The sequence below is a fragment of the Hyperolius riggenbachi genome, chromosome 12, assembly GCF_040937935.1.
Source record: "Hyperolius riggenbachi isolate aHypRig1 chromosome 12, aHypRig1.pri, whole genome shotgun sequence".
In the NCBI taxonomy this organism is placed as follows: domain Eukaryota; kingdom Metazoa; phylum Chordata; class Amphibia; order Anura; family Hyperoliidae; genus Hyperolius; species Hyperolius riggenbachi.
The window spans coordinates 192,784,726-192,803,881 of NC_090657.1; the positions used below are offsets into that span (position 1 = coordinate 192,784,726).

Consider the following 19,156-nt stretch of genomic DNA (forward strand, 5'->3'; position numbering starts at 1 on the left):
CTTTCACAATGTGCACAATACGTTACAATACCATTGCCAGGGGCCTAACTAGAAATCACGGCCCCCTCCCCCCCCCCTTCTGGGAGCCGCTCAGGGCTATTTTGGGGGGGTAGGAGGGGTCGCAGCATGAGGGGAGAGCATTGGCCCTCACATCGGCAGGGGCCAATGCCGCCGATTTGGGGGCCAATGCTCTCTCCTCATGCTGCGGCCCCTCCTGCCCCCCGCCCCCCCAAAAGGCTCTGAGCACCCCCACAGGTGCAAGGGCTGCGGCCCCTATTGTTACGCCACTGACCATTGCAGTGGCGCAGAAAAGTCAAATTGCACCTAAGATGTAGTGTGACCATACTGTAAACCGTACAGTGAAAAAGTATGCGTTGGCACGACATGTGATTCCGAATTTTGATGTGATGTTAAGTCCTGACGCTCTGTTTTTTCTGCAGCTTTCTTCCTGTGTTGCTAGTATCCATTGAAAATCTCAAATAAGAATTGCAAATCGGATTTAGAAATTGGAATTGCCATTTACAGTGTAAAAGAAGCCTCAGGAGTGTTTTACACTACAAGAGATTTGCCACTGTACGCATGCACGTTGTCCTGTATACACACAGCATGTTATGTGTTACCCCAAAGGGACCCAACGAATTTAGTGTGAAAGGATGCCTTAGGCTACATTCACAGAATCGAAATGCATGGTCGCCGACAATTCCTGCAAACGCACAATTCCTGTTAGTTATGATGAATGGAATCCCATATCAGGGAGAATCGCATAGCAAAGTGCCGTGTGTTGTGACAGCCACCTGTGTTGTCGTAGCGTGAATGTGGTGAAAGTGAACCCGAGGGGAAAATAAACTATGAGATAAACAATTATATTTATCCTTTTACTCCTAAAAATGACTTTTTTAAAGAGACTCTAAAGGAAAAAAAGCCCTCTGGAGATACTTACCCAGTCTGGACAAAAAGAAGTGAAGCCTGCCGGAACCCAGCGGAGAAGGAGCAGCGGGGACACACGCCGGCGATCGAGGGAAATCTTCCGCACGGAAGGATCGACGGGAACTATCGATTTCGGACGGAAATCGATCGTTCAGTCAGCGTTTGCTCAACGATTTCACAGCAGATTCGATCACAGTGATCGAATCTGCTGTATATCGGCGGGAAAATCGTTAGGTGTATGGGCCCCTTTAGGGCCCCAGCGTTAGAAAAAGGTCAATAGTTCATGCATTTTATCTCTCCCTGCCCTCAGAAGCTGTATTCTGTCAGGAAAACTTTATGGCTGTAATTTGCTTATTAGTGATGTTTAATGTATTCCTGACAAGGTTCCGACAAGACAGAAGCTGTCACTTCCATGCCTAAAAATTAATTCCTTCAGGCAGCAAAATAAAACAATTAAAACAGCCTGGTTAATAATATATTTGGCACTGTACATACACATGTTTAGCTCATCATGTCACATATCGCCTTGGGTACACTTTAATTACACAGATTTGTTCATGAAACTTAAAGGAAAGATAATTTGGCAGGTTTTTATTTTAGTGTACCAGTGAGTATAGGGATACATGATGCATAGTGATTGTTATTGAGCCAAGAGCGCTTAGAAAGATATGTTGGGGATGTACAGATGTCAGGGTTCACACTGAGACATTGCATACCCTGCAGAAGCAGGATCGCTGTCAAGTGTCATGGCGCAGTATGCGTTTGTTGCAACGTGTACTGTAAATGAGCATTATGCTTCACAGCAACTGTAAACACGCACGTTGTCTGATACCGCACAGTATGCCTTGTGTTATTCCGACGGATTCCATCGCATTGCACTGAAACTCACCGATAACCATGCATCACTTTAGCAATATGATTATATTGTCCTACTCCACACTTCCAGTGTGAACGTAACCATAGGCCTCTTTTCCATGGATATTTGAACTGTGTGCTCGGAAAGCATTTACCAAGCAGCAGTAAGCAGATACCAGGTTGCAGTGAGCAGTTACCAGGCAGCAGCAAGCAGTTGTGAGAGTTTGAAAGGCATTTCACTGCCTATCAACTGCCTGTGGAAAAGAGGCCTTAGTGTGAAAGTACCCTTTCATGTGGGTAGGAGATTGGAAACAGACGCAGTGGGGGTTATGGCAGGAGAGACTGGGTCATGTGCCAGGCAGGATGATTGTAAAAGGGCAGTGAAGTGATACTGGAAAGCCATAATGGGGATCTTAAAGGATACATGAGGCCACTACAGTATATACACAAAAAGCTTTACTCACCTTGGGCTTCTTCCTGCCACTGGAAGTCTCTCTGTCCAGCGCCGGAGTTCCGTCACACTTCTGCCTGCCGCTGTCCCCTCCGTAAGATCGGTTGGGCTGTGGTCTTATGCGCACTGCGCACCTCTCGTGATTGTGATGCCGTTGCCGGGAGCAATCTATGCTTGCAAATTTCACAAAGGCTTGAACTGCGCAAGTGCAGAGCACTCACAGCCACAGGAGCGCAATCACGAGATGTGCATGCCTGACAATGTGCAGAAGACCACGACCCACCCGCAGGTCGGGATCTTATAGAGGGGACAGCGGCAGCCAGAAGCATGGTGGAACTCCAGCGCTGGACAGAGAGACTTCTAGGGGCTGGAAGAAGTCCCAGGTGACTAAATCTTTTCTGTTGTAGGGTGGCCTCATGTATCCAGATATACCCACGCTAGTCTGAACTCCAGAGCCATGGCACTCGATAATGACTGCTATGGTTGAGAATCAGGCGCTCAGGAAAGCCTGTGTTCAGTGGCCACATGACGATCGCTAAAGATCCGACAAGTGACACGTCTGTACAGCGTTGTCAGTGCTCAGAGAGACAGCAGACCTCGCCAGGTGAGTATGGGCTTTAAAGCCTGGTACACACTTTTAATTATGATTGGCCAATCGCTGACCAATTTTACTACATCTATGTAGTATGAGGGTTTACCTACACAATCTGCTCATAGTATTCAGTATCTGATGACCCTCATACTACACGGAGGTGGTAAAATTGGTCAGCGATTGTCCAATCATAACTGAAAGTGTGTACCAGGTATAAGAGCATAGAAGGGATTTTTGGGGGCGTAAGCAAACAAGGTACACACATCCAATTTTGATTGGCCATGTATTGGCCAATTCCACCACTTCTGTGTTATACGAAAGCTTACCTATGCAATCTGTTTAAAGTATTCATAATCTGTTAAGCCTGGTACACACTTTGAATTATGATTGGCCAATTACTGACCAATTTTACCACCCCCATGTAGTATGAGGATCAACAGATACTGAATACTATGAGCAGATTGTGTATGTACACCCTCATAGTACGTAAAGGTGGTAAAATCTGTCAGTTATTGGCCAATCCTAATTGAAAGTGTGGACTAGGCTTGAGACCTCATACTTTATAGAGGTGGTGAAATTGGTCAGTGATTGGCAAATAAAAATTGGATGTGTGTATGCACCCTAATAGTGAGGACTGTAACAACAAGTTATGTTATGAAATGCACTGATTTATATGTGTAGTAGGTATGCTGTTTTCTTCTTCAGCAATTAATCGTGTGCTCTTTTCTCTCCCTTCTTTGAAGTCATTTTGTAGAAAGTAGATCGATTAGGTAGACCAGCGGGGGTGCACAGGAGAGAGAGGCATGATGAGGCTGTCCATCGCTTAAATGGGAGGTAAGCCATTAGGGGGAGCTCTTGCACTCAATTTATATTTTGAATTGCACTCCATTTAAATGAGTGGCATGAGTGGTGTTGCGGTGAGAAGTACATGCTTCTCTATCTAGCTTCACTTTTCACAGAATAGAATGTAGACTGATATTTGTGGTGTGTCCTGTGAATAAAGCTGAGGGATTTTTTGTACTAATTTCTTGTTCTTGTCTGTTAGGATTTTGCAGCAGCAACAGATAACGCTATTGGGAGAGGATAGTGCTGCCATACTGAATATTGATCTCTGGATCCTTATAGAGGCTGACATCAGAAATCTGTACAGAAGGAACAGGTGATCAACATGACCTCTATTCCCTAATTCATCACTCTGGGATACTTGTAGTACACACAAGAATGATTGTATGTCTTTGATCAGCAGAAATTAGAATTAGCGGGGATACAGGGTATTAGTCAAAGAGTTTAGCTCCTACTCATTCTAGTGCTTGTAGATTGAGGCCTGGAACCCACTACAAAACGCTATCGCTAATCGCAATCGCTAGCGTTTTGTATGAGCAGTTTGTAAGTTATTTCCTGGGCGTTTTAGGGAGCGATTTTAAAAAGTGTATCAATTTGCCAGTGGTTGAGTAGCGATTAGCGTTTTAAAGTCTGATTGGTCCTTTCAATTAATTTTAATTTTGTTACAGTGTGCAGTAACTTGAAAACGCTAGCAAAATCGTTCCGTGCAGGTTTTGATGAGCGATTACGCCAGCGATTATATACTTTACATTGAAGCGCAAAAGCTAACAAAATGCTGCATGTCCTGCGTTTGCGATTTTGCTAATCGCATTCGCTTCTGTGGAATTTGCACCATCCATTTACATTGGCAGAGCGTTTAGGGAAATCGCTAGCGATTTATCACGCTCCCTTAGGCCCGGTTCACATTAGCGGTCGCCGTCCGGAATCGCCGTGCCGGAGCCGGACCGTATGCGGAACGGACGGAACGGACGCACGGCATAGCAATGAAAGTCTATGCGTCCGTTCACATGCGTCCGTTTCGTCCGGATCCGGACTCCGGCGTAAGACCCAACATGCGCTATTTTTTGGTCCGGCTCCTCCGGCAGACGTATCCGGAGCGGAGCCGGACTGCACCATCCGGCCAATACAAACCAATGAGAACCGGAGAGCGCACAATACACTGGCTATAAAATCCGGATGTTCTACCCCACTTCCTATGCGTATTGTAGCGGCGATTTTGGATGGGGACACATAGGCAAGCATTTTGGAGTGGAGCAGCAGTGACGTTTAACGTGCTGGAGATGTTGGCAGTATGTCGGAGGTGGAGGTGAGTGCTAAACAGCGGAGGGCCTGATTCCACAGGTCCACCTTCTGCTGACCTCCCAGACCCCAACATTTTTATTTTATTTCTACTCTCTTTTGCCAAACGGATCCGGATCGCATCCTGATGCACACCTGATGCAACCTGACCGGATCGGATCCGGATCAGAACCGTACGGTTCCGATCCGGTCCGGATCCGGTCAGGTCATCCGGTCCGTTTGGCAGAGAACCGCAAGTGTGAACCGGGCCTAAACGCTCAAAAAATCGCTCTAGTGGGTTCCAGCCCTCAAAGGAATTTCCTGGCTGTCCTGCTGATCCTCTTATACTTTTAGCCATAGAACCTGAACAAGCATGCAGATCAGGTGCTCTGACTGGAAAATTAGCTGCATGTTTGTTTCAGGTGTGTGATTCAGCCACTACTGCAGCCAAAGAGATCAGCAGGACAGCCAGGAGAATGGTATTGTTTAAAAGGAAATACATATAGAAGCCTCTATATCCCTCTCAGGTCAGGCGTCCTTTAGGCTGCATTTCCACTTGTGCGGTGCGGAATCGCCGGGAAATCACCGCAGACGAAATCGCATGCGGGTGCGATTTTGCATGCGTTTTTTCCCGCGATTTCGCATAGGGTAGTAGGTGGGCGATTTTAACCATGTCACTGCCTGTGTAAATTAACATTACCTCCTATGCGAAATCGCGGGGAAAAACGCATGCCAAAACCGCATGCGATTTCCCTATTAGATACATTGCATGTGATTCGCTTAGCGGTGTGCGGGGAGCGAATTCTGACGGCTCTGCCGTGCAGATTTTCCCCGCACACAAAAACGCTCTGCACAATGCACAAGTGGAAACAGGCCCATCCACTTGTATTGGCTGTGCGAATCTGCATGCGGACAACGCATGCGGATTCGCTATAGTGGAAATGAGCCCTTAAAGCTAGTTTCACGCTTTGGTGTTTCTTACCCTGTAATAAAAAAACACTTGATTGCAATGGAGGTGAAAAGTCTGGACCGGAGCTTTTACAAATGCACCCGGTATTAGGTATTAGACGTGTACCACCCTAATATGGTTCATATGGAACGCCACAAGAATTGCTGACAGATTCATGAACCCTATCTTTTATGCATCCGGGATTTGTTGGATCGCTTGTGTTCTGTGCAGCTCTCAAACTTAAACTTCTTTCCGACAGCCTAACGCACATTGGCGGCGGCAGAGAGGCTCTGTTGTTCCTCTGCGCCGCCATATGGCGTCATCTCGAAAGGAGCGAGATTTGATGGTAGCTCGTGTGAGCGTCCGTCACTGTAAACTGGGGCACAGCGATCAGCAATGGCAGGCTGGTTATTTGATTTATTCGCTAAATAATATTTATGTAGTGTTGACATCTCACGCAGCACTGCACAGAGTATAATGTCTAGTCACTTAACTTTCCCTCAGAGGGGCTCACAATCTAATCCCTGCCATAGCCATATGTCTGTGTAGGTTAGTGTAGTGTATGTATTTCAGTCTAGGGCCAATTTAGGGGTGAGGGGAAGGGGATAAAGGGATTTAAAAAAAAAAAAAGTTTATTTTCAAAATATAGGTAATTTTTACTTAAAAAAAAAAAAAAACAGCAGCAGCAATCAAATACCACCAAAAGAAAGCCCTATTTGTGAGAAAAAAGGAGGTAAAATTCATTTGGGTGCTAAGTTGGATGACCGAGCAATAAACCGTTAAAGTTGTGAAGTGGCAAATTGTAAAAAATTACCTGGTCACTGGGGGGTATCAACCTCTGCTCCTCAAGTGGTTAATGAAATGTAAGAGCCTGTCACACATTGCTGGAACATGGCAGGCGACTGACAGTCACAACGTTCTCTTTCATGTGACTTAGGGCCCAGTTCCTGGCAGAGCACACTTCTGCAGCATATCTGAGATGATGTGTCTGAGCTAAAATGATCGCTGTCAGCCTGCAGCAGTGGAGGAGACAGCCAGGGCAGGGTTATGCTATGTCACAGGTTCTCTTTAAGTTGTGAAGGGGAACACCACATTTACCTTCAGGTCCCGTCACTCAGCCTTCTCTCTTTCTGATCCCCATTGTGTCTGCTGCCCCCAATTCTAGCTTGCTCTGAAATCGTTGGTTGGTAGTTTACTGCTCTGTGTTTGCATATAAATGACGCTGTTGCTCCTGTGTTGGATTTGTTTGGTATGCTTTTTATATAGTACTGACATCTTCCATCGCGCTTTATAGAACACGCTGCTGCATGTGAACCCACTGCCCTTAGAGCTCTATGGGCATATTCATATCTCTGTATTTTAACAAGGACTGTGGAGTAAGTACAAAAATCATCCAACTCTGACTACTCAGTTTAGGAAACCTCCGACTCCAGGTACCCAAAATTTCTCCGACTCCTCAATTTCTTAGTCTAATTCTTACCAGGCTGTGGAGTCGGTACACAAATTATCCAACTCAGAATCCACTTATTGAATTCCGCTGACTCCAACTCCAGGTACCCAAAATTACTCCGACTCCTCGACTCAAACTCCACATCCCTGGTTTTAACAGACCATGTTATCCAAACACACTTTCTACAGTTTGTTTCTGGATAATGCGCACATTACATAACAATCCTATTTACTATGAAAAAATAACAGTTCTAACATGCGAAGCATGTATTGCATTATGCCCGCGTTGTAATGTGGTCATTATGCAATGTACATTATGTGGACTTAGCCTCACTGTCCCTCTGAGGAGCTCAGCTTACCACAAGCACAATCTAATGTTCGTGTTGATTTAAAGCAGGGGTGCCCACACTTTTTTCGGCTCGCGAGCTACTTTATAATTTGCAGAGTCCAGGAGATCTACCAACATTTAGGTAGCTAGGCATAGGTGCCTTCAGTATAGGTAGCTAGGTATACGTGTCTTCAGTATAGGTAGCTAGGTATACGTGTCTTCAGTATAGTTAGATAGGTATAGGTGCCTGAAGTATAGTTAGCCAGGTATTGTATAGTTAGGTATAGAAGCCTTCAGTACAGATAGCTAGGTGTAGTAGGGGCCTTCAAGAGAACCCGAGGTGGGTTTGAAGAATATTATCTGCATACAGAGGCTGGATCTGCCTATACAGCCCAGCCTCTGTTGCTATCCCAAACCCCCCTAAGGTCCCCCTGCACTCTGCAATCCCTCATGAATCACAGCCATGCTGCTGACAAACAGCTTGTCAGAGCTGGCTGTGTTTATCTCTATAGTGTCAGTCTGCTGCTCTCCCCGCCTCCTGCAGAACTCCAGTCCCCGCCTGCATCCCTTCCCTCCCTGCTGATTGGAGGGAAGGGACAGGGGCAGGGACCGGAGTTATGCAGGAGGCGGGGGAGCAGCTGAGACTGACACTACAGATGTAAACACAGCCTCACAACATGGCTGTGATTTATGAGGGATTGCAGAGTGCAGGGGGACCTTAGCAGGGTTTGGGATAGCAACAGAGGCTGGGCTGTATAGGCAGATCCAGCCTCTGTATGCAGATAACATTCTTTAAACACACCTCGGGTTCTCTTTCAGTATAGGAAGCCAGGTATAGTGTAGTTAGGTGTAGGTGCCTTCAGTATAGTTAGCCAGGTATAGCGTAGTTAGGTGTAGGTGCCTTCAGTATAGTTAGCCAGGTATAGTGTAGTTAGGTGTAGGTGCATTCAGAATAGTTAGCCAGGTATAGTGTAGTTAGGTGTAGGTGCCTTCAGGATAGTTAGCCAGATATAGTGTAGTTAGGTGTAGGAGCCTTCAGTATAGTTCGCCAGGTATAGTGTAGTTAGGTGTAGGTGCCTTCATTATAGTTAGCCAGGTATAGTGTAGTTAGGTGTAGGTGCCTTCAGGATAGTTAGCCAGGTATAGTGTAGTTAGGTGTAGGTGCATTCAGGATAATTAGTCAGGTATAATGTAGTTAGGTGTAGGTGCCTTCAGGATAGTTAGCCAGGTATAGTGTAGTTAGGTGTAGGTGCCTTCAGGATAGATAGCCAGGTATAGTGTAGTTAGGTGTAGGGGCCTTCAGTATAGTTCGCCAGGTATAGTGTAGTTAGGTGTAGGTGCCTTCATTATAGTTAGCTAGGTATAGTGTAGTTAGGTGTAGGTGCCTTCAGTATAGTTAGCCAGGTATAGTGTAGTTAGGTGTAGGTGCCTTCATTATAGTTAGCCAGGTATAATGTAGTTAGGTGTAGGTGCCTTCAGTATAGTTAGCCAGGTATAGTGTAGTTAGGTAGGTGTAGGTGCCTTCAGTATAGTTATCCAGGTATAGTGTAGTTAGGTGTAGGTGCCTTCAGGATAGATAGCCAGGTATAGTGTAGTTAGGTGTAGGTGCCTTCATTATATTTAGCCAGGTATAATGTAGTTAGGTGTAGGTGCCTTCAGTATAGTTAGCCAGGTATAGTGTAGTTAGGTGTGGGTGCCTTCAGTATAGTTAGCCAGGTATAGTGTAGTTAGGTGTGGGTGCCACTTACCTCCCTCCAGTTCCAGTGGCGGTGTCTGGGGCTCCTCCTTGTCTCCCCTCCTTCAGCCGTGCTGCCTAGAGTGCAGATCGGTGGCTAAATGAACATTCCGGCGGGCGAAGCTATGACGTTGCGGCGTCCTCCGCTGCACTGCCTCTCTCCTTCTCTGCCTTCTAATTGGCCAGCGGCCGGCAGCAGAATCTGATAGCTGCCGGCCGCAAAATTTAACATGCCGCGGTCGCGAGCTACCGGTAGATCAGATCAGGTGCTCTAAGGGCCCATTCACACTAGAGCGTTTTGCCGGTGATTTCGGCCAAACGCTCAAGCGCTAGTGCTTTTTAATGCGCTAGTGCAATAAAAACCTATGGGCCCGTTCTCACTTGGGTGATTTGCGTTAATCGCCGGCACCAGACCCCGACGTTTAACCTAACCTGCTAGTTTAGTGCTGCTGTGGGCATCCTTCTTTGACAAGTGATTTGGTTCAGTTTTTCCCTAAACACATTGTAGTTCTATATATTACAAAATGATTAATGAGTGGTGCTTGGTTAGATTGAGGGGGAGCATTTAGTTGTGTTCAGTGACTTTATAGTATACTGAATGCTGTGGTTAGGGGAGTAATAATGGCCCCTGCCACCCCTGCATTGTGGGGGGGCACACAGTGGATAAGGGGGCACAGCTATGATGACATGCAAAGCATGGCAGCGGAAGCGTCAGACATTACCTGTCAGCGGAGCTAGTGACGTCTTCCTCGCGCCTCTCTTCAGCCGCGCCTGAAGAGAGGAGTAAAAAAGGATGTGTTGCTAGCTTCACTGCCATGCTCTGCTTGCTCGTGGGGGGGGGGGGAAGTGTCACACTGGGACGCTTTGCAGGCGTTTTGCATCGCTTTGCCGATTTCTGCAAAGCATTGTGCAGTATGTATACCTATGGGATCATTCACACTGCTGCGTTTGCCATTTGCGAAAATTGCAAATGCGCAGCATTTTTTGAACGATTGTGATTCTCTTTCACTGAAAGAAAATCCCGATCACACTTTACAATCGCAAGTGTGATTGGAAAGCAAAATCAGTATTCGATTGCAATCATGTTTGCCAAAATGGGCCCTTAAAGGTTTTGCAAGGGGCCTGGCCAGCTCAGCCTTGATGAGGGCCCGCAGGGCTCTAGTTATGCCCCCGGCTTTGATTGGTTGTTTCGGTACTTTTCCGTTAACCGGGCGCAAGTTTAATAGGGCAAAGTAATGTGTTCTGTGAGCCCGTTAGCCGCCCGCAACTTTAATAGGGCAAAGTAATGTGTCATGTGAGCCCATCCGCTGCTATTGAGAGGCCAGTGCTGCCTGTGTATATATAGGCAGGCAGGGCACAGGATCACCGGGAACAGGGAAGTAAAGGTCGCACATCAATGGTTGGGAAAGGCGGCTGTGTGTCTGACTCCCCGTGCCAAATTCTCCTCAATGTCCCTGTAAGCCGAACTCGCAGCACAGCTCTCCCCCCCCCCCACCAGCTAACGGAATAGCACCCATTTAATTAATTTACAAATAAGACGGCGGCAATGTTAACAGAATATGCCGCCTGCCTCCTCTCCTCCCCCCTGCCTCTCTCCTAAAAAACACTGGCAGCTGGGGGGACTCCCCCCAGAGTCGTTCGTCGCAAGAAACAAGCAGAGCGGGGAGGCTGCAGACATTGATTCTGCGAGCAGGAACGAACAGCAGGATTCCCTGCCGCGACGAACGACTCTGGGGGACACACGCCTCTCCCCGGCTGCCAGTATTGTATAGGAGAGAGGCAGGGGGAGGAGAGAGAGCCGAAGCCGGCGGAGTATTCTGTTACAATGCCCTATTAAACTTGCGCCTGGCTAACGGAAAGGGAGGGGCATGAATTGATAGGAGGAGTTTTCCAAACAACAGAATAGAACATGTTGTGGTCAGAAAACAGCAACACAAGTGAGATTAAGGCCTGGTTCACACCGAAATTGCTAGCGCTTAACGATTTTGCTAAGCGATTTTGTAAATCGTTTTCTAGAGCGATTTTTTTTTTTTTTTTTTTTTTTTTTTTTTTTTTTTGCACATTCATTTATGCTTACAAGTCCGCTGGGGAATTGCACACCACCGTGGAGGTGCTGGATTAAGATATCGTGCAAAACAAATCCAGGTAATCCGCACACTCTGTATGAACCAAGTTCAATATTTTAATTCAAGTTGAGTGACACATGCCATTCCATATATTTTTTTTCCGCATTGACGCGTGTCAGCGGCCGAGCTCCGCCTATGGGCGACCTTGTTTACAGGTCGCCGTGACGACGGAGGATCACGTGGGCAAGTCGGACTGACAGCAGTACCGGCCTATCGCAGTGTTCAGCAAATGTGCGCAGCCGCAGCGTGCAATACACCGGCGCTGGTGGCGGGGGAGGAGTTCGCCCGATACTGATTGATGCCGGCAGAGGCCAGTCCGGTTCACCAGCTGGGGTAACTCCCTCCTGCACGAGAGGCGGGATTCTGCCCCTAACGGTTGTGACAGCATACGAGCTGGGGACCCTTCGTTGCATGACGGGCCGGTGGACTACATTGGGGACCAAAAGGCAGGTAACTTGGTCACTGGGATGTCAGGGGTATGTTTGATCCCCTTGGTGTTACGCTGATGTTTACTGTACAAGTGTTTTAGCTTTGTGTACATATGCTAATGATGTATTGTAGCGGCAATTTTGAATGAGCCAGGTGAGTGGCTTATGATCAGAGGGATTGCTTATAAGTAGGTTTGTCTGTTCTTCACATTGTCACCATTCTGAGTTTTGTTACCTTGACAAAGGGGACTCCAGGGGGCCCCGAAACGAATCGTGGTATATGGAATGGCATGTGCCACTCAACTTGAATTAAAATATTGAACAGGGTTCATACATAGTGTGCGGATTACCTGGATTTTTTTTTCATTTATGCTTAATCGCTCGAAAAAATGCTACATGAAGCGCGTTTGCGATTTTAAAAGAATCACAATGTTGCTGCGGGAATATGCTCATAGGGTTGCAGTAGCCAAGCGCTTTTCAAAACGGTGACGAACTGAAAAGCGCTGTTGTTGTGAACTAGCCCTTTTTTGCATCTTAACTGAGGCTTAATTAATCTTGTACATGAAGCAAGGTGCAAAATAAAGAAACCCAGAGCACACAGCCAGGCTTCAGCTGCTCAATAATACAAGCATCCTGGCTGATTACTGGTGACACCTGTTGCACTTTTAGGGACTTGTTCACATTGTGAAAAGCAAAGCAGAACCATCTGCTGTTAGGCTGACCTCAGTCATTACACAGAGATGCACGTGTCAGTGGCGTATTGTATCATGCCGCAGCCATACCACACTAGTGGAATGACTTTGTTTTCCATGCAGTGTTTCCTTTGTGTGGGCTGCTGTGTGTAGTGCTGTGTATGACACTGAACGTGGTGTAAACAAAGATTTACTACACCGGTTTTGCCATTAATCTTGATAAATCCGCTTCTTTGTTCCCTGATCATGACCTTTGTCCTTCCTCTCTGATTGGCTGACGCTTTTTTCACACGGGGTGTGCTGCTGGAACGTTCACCAGAGTGCTGCCAGAGAAGCAACAGACAGATGGACAAGTTATGAACTTTGCCATTCATCTCTGATAGGATATTGCCCTAGGGGCGCTCGCTGGCTGGGCCCCCTCCCCCAAGTAATCTTCCCACTCCACCACCCCCCTTCCCCTTCCCGTGGTCAAGTGTTGCAGGCTCACCTGTCACAGCAGAGCAAATACTCACCTCCTCCGGTATCCGGCATCTTTGAATTGCCACCGCGAGCATCTGTACCACTACTACAGAGGCAGCGGGGTGGAGGGAGTAGGATTAGGTGGAGGGAGGATGTGTGCATAGCCATACATTACCTTGTCCCCGCCGTAATCGCTCCTTCACTTCTTCAGTTAGTTTGCTGTAGTCCTGCATCCATCCATTCACCATGTGGCTTCAGTCCCCGCATGGTGATTGGCTGGCTGCAGGACTCCTGCAAACCAACTAGGAAGTTAAGGAGCAATGACGATCGCCGGCCGGGACAAGGTAATGTATGCCTATGTACACGTCCTCCCTTCACCTAATCCTACTCCCTCCACCCCGCTGCCTCGTCCCCCCCCCCCCACCCCTGACCGCGGCTGCATAACACTAGTCCCCCTGGATTTTTTCACCGTTCCGCCGATAAATGTATCATAAAACGTTATTTACTGTTTTATGTATCTACATTAAAACAGTAGATGGCGATTTATGATACATTTATCGCAGAACAGTGCGCCATTTTTAACTTGACCGGCTAGGTTTAGCTATAGTGAAATATCGGTATTTAATGCCGTTATTTTACTATCTTTCTTTACACTTTAATAGGAGAAAATCGGTAAATTTAACAGTATTCTACTATCGGCTTCCCTGGCCGCTCAAATTTCCAGGCACCCTTTTATTACGTACACGCCAGCGTTATATAATATACCACTAATAGTAATACTAATTATGGTGAAGAGATAAGATCAGGGATGCTCAAATTCGGATTCGGAAGATACCCGGATAGTTGCAATCCGGATATCTCCCAGTAATGCTGTGCGGGCTGGGCGGGGGGGGTCAAGCTTACCTCTCTGACGTCTTCTTCGCTCGTCCCTCGGCGCCTCCCATGATGCGGTCCACGCGGCGGTCACGTGACTACAAACACTTCCTCCTTCCGGGTTGAAGGAGGAAGCGTTTGTAGTCACGTGATGCGCGTGGACCGCATCGTGGGAGGCGCTGAGGGACAAGCGAAGAAGACGTCAGAGAGGTAAGCTTGACCCCCCCGCCCAGCCCGCACAGCATTACTGGGAGATATCCGGATTGCAACTATCCGGGTATCTTCCGAATCCGAATTTGAGCATCCCTGGATAAGATAGAGGAAGGTTTAGTTTATGTGAGCCTTAAATATGATGGTAGAGCATTGCTATTTAGTAAGAGGGCTTTTTGGTCTCTTTTAGGGCCCGTTCACACTTAATAAAGCATTGCACCGGTGATTTCACTACCATTAGCGCAGTAAAATCACTGTACACTTTTGTGATTCAGAGCAATAGCGATCAGCGCTTTATTAAGAACTGTACCGCACTCCAGAATCGTGGCAAAATGCTGCAGGTAACACGTTTTGCGATCGGCGCTAATTGCAAAATACCCGTGATCAGTGCCAATCGCGGTAGTGAGATCACTGCCATATGTTAGAGTAGCACTAGCGCTTTAAAAATCACTAGCACTTTGGCGATTAGCAGGAATCGCCCGCTAATCACCCTTGGGTGAATGGGCCCTAAGTCCCCATACTTTCCTAATGGTTCTCGGTCACCATGAGATACTTAGGTATTCTGTTTAAAGGGAACTTAAACTGAGAGGGATATGGATGCTTCATGTTAAACAATACCAGTTGCCTGGCAGCCTTGCTGATCTCTTTATCTGCAATAGTGGCTGAATCACAGACCTGGAACAAGCATGCAGCTAATCCAGTCTGACTTCAGTCAGAGCACCTTATCTGCATGCTTGTTGAGGGGCTGTGGCTAAAAGTATTAGACACACGGGATCAGCAGGAGAGTCAGGCTCCTGGTATTATTTTAAAAGGAAAAATCCATATCCTTCTCAGTTTAGGTTCCCTTTAAAGGGAGTCTGAAGTGAAAATAAAAAACAGATACTCACCTAAGGAGAGGGAAGGCTCTGCGTCCTATAGAGACTTGCCGGTCTCCGCGCTCCCCCAAAGAGTCCCACGTTTGCAGTCTCTGACCGATCGGTCGGAGACTACTCTCTTCTGCTTCTGCTGGGCTTTGGGAGACTACGGAAGCACTCGGGATTCTGAAGTCAGGCGGCTCCGCACTGCGCACACGCGAGCGGCCCAAGTGCATGTGTGCCCAAGTGCTTCCGAAGACTTCTGAAGCCTCCCACAGCGGGAGATCTGGAACGCGAGGACTGTGAGGAGAGCCCTCTCCTTAGGTGAGTATCTGTTTTTTATTTTTATTTTACTTCAGGCGTGAGATCTATGGAAGCTGCAATATTTATTTCCATGAAAACAATACCAGTTGCATGGTATTTCTGGTCAGTAGGGTCTAAGCCTAGGAGCTGCGTTATAAAATTTTATAACACAGCTTACCGCTCTGCAATAAAAAGTCTATGCGACCTTCACAGTCTGACGTTAGCATTGCATTGTAGTGTGTAGTGTTATGGTAATGCACTGCTGCAGTGCGTTACCTCTAAACGCACAGGTTGGCAGGTACAAGAAAGCATACTTTTCATTGCCTGTATGCTTTACTGTACCTGCGTAATACAACAGTAATCCAGCATTAATCTGCTTTACCACTATTTTGTTGCATTATAATATTGCATTGCAACTTTACAACGCAACATCCCACTGTAAGGGCCTGTTTCCACTGGATAGGTTTTCGCTCCGAATCCGCAGTTTCCCCGCAGGCAAATCGCGCGGGGCAACTCTGCCATAGGAAACTACGGCGCCGCCGGCCAAATTGCTTACCCTAGCGATTCGGCCGACACTGCCCACAGTTTTCGCGCGGGAGGCTGCGAATCCCATAGGCGTGCATGGCACAGCTTCTGGGATTCGCGTGCATTCCCGCAGAGCCGGATGTGCCACCGCGCGTCTCGCAGCTGCGCGCGTTGGCTAGTGGAAACGGGCCCTAAACCTAGCCTTAATCACACACCTGAAACAAGCATGCAGCTAATCTTTATCATAGACATCTGATCTGCATGCTTGTTCAGGGTCTGTGGCTTTAGAGGCAGAGGGTCAGCAGGACAGCCAAGCAATCTGCATTAATAAACATGTCAGCCTCCATATCTCTCTCAACCCAGGTTTCCTTAAAATATGATGTTAAAAATCTGTATCTGAAAGAATAACACTGTTTATTAACTGTCTTGTAATTACTGGTCTATGTAATCCATTCTGTAATGGGAACAGTGTGAAGTGTGAAAATCCCCACCGCTGCCTTCCAGGGAAATCCCTGACATGACTGTCCAATAAAGCTATGTAAACCCACCTCCCCCCTACAAAGACCACCTTAGGCTGCCAGAGACAGACGTGTGCAGCTCGCGTTCCCACGTCGCAGCGCTATTGGGGTCTTCATGGAATTAAACTTGGAAGAGGTCGCCCTTCTGATCCCCCCCCCCCCCCACTCTGTCCCTTGCAAGTAATTGGCCTTGTATTGTAAAAGACCCCCTGGCCATGAAAGGGTTTAGTATGAATTCCTTTAAAGGGATGGGGGGAGGTGATTTTTTTTTTTCTTTCCTCGAGAAGTCTGTTTGTGATTAACATGGAAAAAGCATTGTGCAAAAATCAGTAAACAGACAAAAAAAAATTCCCTTTTTAGTGCTACCCCCCCCCCCCCCCCCCCCCCCTTTATTCTTCCATCTGCAGCAGCATTGATGAAGCGAGCTCAGGATCAGATGGTGCCTGATTAATAGCAGAGGTTTTGACACGACCACAAGTTCTGCATGTCCTTTCAATTAGCTGCACTTTCCCAGTCACTATGCCAGATTCAGGGGGGGTAGACGAGGGGAGGGACCGCAGAGCAGAAAGAAGGGGGGGTGCCCTCTGCGAGTGTGACAGAGGTACACGCCACACTTAGGAAAAGTTTGCTGTAGTTTGGAGAGTTTGCAGCGTGCATCCCTCCCCTTCTTCTCCTCGTCCTGCTCTCCTCACTGTACAATTCATACAAGGGGCTGCCTTCATTTTTTTTCTCCTCTTTTTTTCCTTTTTGACGTGTTGCTGAGCTGGCTTTCTTGATAAGGCCGTTATCTGTGCCATGCATGCATGACAGCTCCAAACAAACATCATATACAGCCCAAGCTGGACGCACGTACGGGCTGAGCCTGCGAGCGTGGCGACTGCACGGTAAGTTTATGCCACAGTTATTTGTCACCGTTTCCTAATGGCTATACAGCCACATGATTAACTGAATGACAGCACCTGTCAGTTCATGATTAGCCCGGTGCAGCATTCTAGTTCTAGTCTAAGATCAAAGGGACAAGTCATAATAAAAGTAACATGCTGCTGTTATATTCAACTTTATGCTCAGGACTCTGTCGCTGCTGCACTACAAGCCCTAAGTGCTTTATCAGGCTGTGCTGGGATGTGTAGTTCGCGAGAGATGCAGTTTTTTTTTCTAGGTTTTTGATAAAAGTAGCAGGGACTGTAGCTCTCATCTGTCACAACACACACAGCCAATATGCACTAAACTCCTAAGTGATATTTTCAAACCTGGCAATAAAATGCATTTCAAATCACCAGCAAGAAAATACATAAAAAACAAAATACTTTTGATAGTACTTTCCCACCTACTTTATGGTACTTTTTCAACGGCACACTGTTATTATTATTATTGTGATTATATAGTATAGTGCCAACGTCTTCCGCAGCCCTGTACTGAGTATATATAGTCTTGTCACTAACTGTCCCTCAGAGGGGCTCACAATCTAATCCCTACCATAGTCCTAAATCTATGTACAGTATGTATCGTGTAGTGTATGTATTGTAGTCTATTGCCAATTTAGGGGGAAGGCATTTAAGTTTTCTGTATGTTTTTGGGATGTTGGAGAAAACCAGAGTGTCCGGAGAAAACCCACATAGACACAGGGAGAGAATACAGATTCAGATAGTGCCCTGGCTGGGATTTGAACTGGGGACAAGTCGCTGCAAAGTGAGAAGGCTAACCACTATGCCACCATATCCTGTAGTGTATGTATCATCGTTAGGGGGGGAAGCCATGTAACTTATCTGTATGTTTTTCCGATATTGGAAGAAACTGTAGTGCCTGGAGGAAACCCACACAACAAAGGGAGAACATATAAACTCCATGCAGATAGTACCCTGGCTGGGATATGAACCGGGGACTCCAGCGCTGCAGGGTGAGAGTGCTGACCACTACACCACCGTGCTGTTGAAAAGTTTTTTTTTCGGAGAAAATTTAGGAGAAAAAGTTAATTGCATATGGGCCATTCAATTTACTATTTTTCACCCAAGTTTTTTCTCCTAGGATATCATTTTTCATCTTCTGTTTAAAGCAAACCTGTGACTTTCTAAAACACAAAAGTTAAAGCCTTTGGTTGATCCAGAGGCTTCTCTGATCCTTCTTGAGCCCACTACTGGTTGTTGGGACCCTCCTCTCCTTTGCGGCCCGGTTGCTGGGACCCTCCTCTCCTGTCTGTGAATGAACGCCGTGCACCTGTGGCTCCATACTTCTGCACGGAGGCGTGTCGTCGGCGGCACTCGTACACAGCTGGGATTGTGGCTGAGCAACCTTATTCCACAAGTCCGTATCGAATAGGTTCAGGGAGTCCAAGCGCTGAAACAGTGAGCTCAAGGGGGAGTTCCCTCTGCTGAGGTAAGTTTCTAAGGCGGGGGGGGGGGGGGGGGTGTTGAGGTTCGCCACAGGTACAATAGCTTTTCAGCACTCTGCAATTGAAGAAGTAACAAAAAGTAGGTAGCTTAAAGCCTCGTCTACACGTAGCGATCCAGCAGCTTGATTAACCGCCGGATCGCCTCTTCCTCATCCCCGTGCGTACCCGCCGCGTCACCGCTCGCCCGTGCGTGGCATTCAATCTGCCCTTGTCCCCGCCCGGCGCCGCTTATCTTCCGCTCGATTCCCTGCCATTGTCCCCTTGTGGGGAACGTGCAGGGAATCGGTGGTGGCGAGATCCGACCTGTCGGATCTTATCAATCGAGCGATTGATAAGCCAAATCGCCGCCGGATCGCTACGTGTAGACGTAGC

General features: G+C 47.2%; 1 protein-coding gene across 6 annotated transcripts in view; it reads left to right on the forward strand.

The window, feature by feature from the left end:
* RIPOR3 (RIPOR family member 3) overlaps positions 1–19,156 on the forward strand; it is a 562,255-nt gene that overhangs the window by 347 nt on the left and 542,752 nt on the right. For 5 of the 6 annotated variants that reach the window (XM_068264141.1, XM_068264138.1, XM_068264143.1 and 2 more), the window contains exons 2-3: positions 3,569–3,659; positions 3,871–3,984. The gene's annotated coding sequence lies outside the window, so the exon portion shown is untranslated. Of the gene's footprint in view, positions 1–3,568; positions 3,660–3,870; positions 3,985–17,022; positions 17,280–19,156 lie in introns of those variants that run through there. The other variant, XM_068264142.1, reaches the window with a different exon arrangement.